At 40.4% G+C, this 2,759-nt stretch overlaps 1 non-coding gene across 1 annotated transcript; it reads left to right on the top strand.

The window, feature by feature from the left end:
- Positions 1-434: 434 nt before the first annotated feature.
- On the top strand, positions 435-507 carry trnar-ccg (transfer RNA arginine (anticodon CCG)). The gene has a single exon. It is a non-coding gene; the product is annotated as a tRNA-Arg (tRNA).
- The last annotated feature ends 2,252 nt before the right edge of the window (positions 508-2,759 follow it).

Below are 2,759 nucleotides of genomic sequence, written 5' to 3'. Positions count from 1 at the left end.
TTAAACCATAGGCATGCATTTACCGCAATTTTATTTTCAGAGATGATAGCAATCTGTCGACAGGCATTGGCTGGTGACATTGGATTTTATTTTCAAAACCATTAGTTAATATTGGCTGCAATTTTTGCCAAGGAAGTTGGGTAAAATAACAGACATGGTTGCTCTGGATAGGATAAAAATGGTGAAGGAACAGTTTAACCTACCACAAAAAGAGCAACAAAAAAGCAAAAGCAATCCAATACTGTCTACTGTCAGAGATTGGACTGTTGTCCAAAGCACAGATATTGAACAGTCCCACAACGCGTAGATGGAAACGGAGGCAAAGGACATCTGGAAATAAGGGGGAGGCAGATACCACATAAGAAGACTTCCCATTAACCCCAATTCAGGTAAAATTAAGTTAAGATTTAAATAGATAGATTGATTAAATAGATGACCCAGTGGCCTAATGGATAAGGCATCAGCCTCCGGAGCTGGGGATTGTGGGTTTGAGTCCCATCTGGGTTGTATAGACTTTCCTGAATTTCCCCAAGATGATCAATAAAGTGCTGTCTTATCTTAAATTAAAAGTCCAACCTGTAACGCAACTAACTTATTTAAAGTGTGAAATTCACATTTCCGGTCTCTTCTTACTGAAGCTGTCATAACTTTTCATGTATTATGACAATAAAATTGTATTTTGTTCTATGTCACATATTTTGTTGTTGTTTCAGATAAACAAATGCATGACCATTGAAACCCACTACACTGCTCCTTTCCTTCCCCTTGCTTCCAGGTTGCTCCAGGTACTCAGCTCTGTTTCTGCAGTATGTAGTGATGAGGTATACTGTATATATTATTTGTGTACAAAAGAAGAGGATTGTGGGAGGTGAAATTTCCAAGCTAAGGTGTGAAGATTTATAGTTAATGTTATTTTTTATCAGGATAATGCTGCTTATCTTAATTAGTTACTGCTCAGTACACAACAAAAGATTTATAGAAATTAAATTAAATTTTCTGTGTTTTTGTGATTTTCTGTATATACTGTGATGAAATTTGACAGCACACAGAGGAATGAAGGCTTTCAACACTGACTGACTGACCTGGATTTGCCTCTTGATGACCGCAGCTCCATGGTGATAGCACTGTGGTAAATATAAAGTAACACAATATACTGTAGCCTACATAATAGCATATACAGTAACATCTCAAAAATTGAACAGACTCTGTGCCATAGTGGCCTTGCTGTGTGTTTTAATTAGTACAGTACACACATACAGTCACACAAACACAACACACACACACACACACACACACACACACAAAGAGCAGCCAGCCCCATTGGGAGAGTGTTTTGCCTGCCAGACTAAAGTTTGAATCCTCTAGAGGCTCAGCTCAGAATTTGATCACCACAGAGGCCATGGGCATACTCAAAGCTAACACACACACCCACACACACACACACACACACACACACACGCACACACACACACAAGCACTCAACCAAGCATATACTGTACATGCAAGCATATGCACAAAATAAATAAGTCACCCTCTCCCCTCCTCTTTGTGTCTGTCCTTCTCTCACTTTATCTTTCTTTCTCACTTTGGCACTTTGGTAGGTTTGATTCCCTGTGGAGACTCTAGGCCGTTATTTACTGAGAAGTGCCCTCATTAACTGTGCGTAAAAGCTTAACAGCTTAAAAGCTCAGTCTGATACAGTAACAAAAGAAAGAGGTTGATCCAATTTAGCACCTGATTTATGAAGACCACTTATACAAATCAAGTCAGTCACAATTTTCCAATTAGAATACCTGAGGTGCAACCATAGTCCCACATGCTGCAGCATTGCTCTCAATGCAACAGACAGCGCAGGTGGGAGAGCAGCCTGTGATCTCCACACTGCAGCTGAGCCAGAAGCCAAGAGATGAAGGGCTGTCAGAAGTTTTGTCGGTGCGGATATGGCACGACTCCTCTCGGTCCGAGGTTCTAGTTTGTTTATTTCATCAACCAGTGATAATATGATATGACTTTGCATTTGAAAGAGTAATTCTCAAATGCAACATCCTCTCTCTTATTTATTTCTTATTATTCGCTTTCTTATTTTCTCTCTCTGCCTGTTGTGCCTTTGAACAAATACCACAGCAGTCATGGTTTCTCAGGGTGAGAAGCTCGGACGTGCCTCCTATGGGCGTTAAATACCTTACGCGCCGCAAATATGTACATTTGTGTTTAGTAAATGGATGGGAGTGATCCATTTCAATAATCTCCTCCTCCATATTTGTGCACTACCGTTGCCACTCCTCAAAATACATATTAATTAGGTCAAATGAGCTAAAAGTGTACACACACAGGCACACATTCAGGCGCACACATACACACACACACAAAGATGCGCGCACATACATACACACACAGGTACACAGACCCAGGCATGGAGGCATGAAGAACGATTACACACACGCACACACACACACACACACGCACACAAACACAGATCATGATCATGAAAAAATAAAGAGAGAACATTCTGAATGCTCCAAGTCGTTGCTATGCCAACCATAAGGAGGGAGCGGGGTAAACAGACTGTTTTTTGTTTCTTTTCTACCTCTACCAACCTTGAGCAACGATATCTCCACTCTTAAAGCTATTCATGCTTCTTTTTTTGTTATGTAGTTTTTCCATTAGGTCTTTTCAGAACAAGGTGACAAGAAAGGCTGTCCTTTCAGGTCGATTTTCAAAAGAAGTTAAAGCCACAGGCAACTGAAATCAGTGACAGT

Source organism: Centroberyx gerrardi, chromosome 6 (assembly GCF_048128805.1).
Source record: "Centroberyx gerrardi isolate f3 chromosome 6, fCenGer3.hap1.cur.20231027, whole genome shotgun sequence".
Taxonomy (NCBI): Eukaryota; Metazoa; Chordata; class Actinopteri; order Beryciformes; family Berycidae; genus Centroberyx; species Centroberyx gerrardi.
Note: the sequence above shows the minus strand (reverse complement) of the source record. Positions and strands in the feature narration are given on the sequence as shown.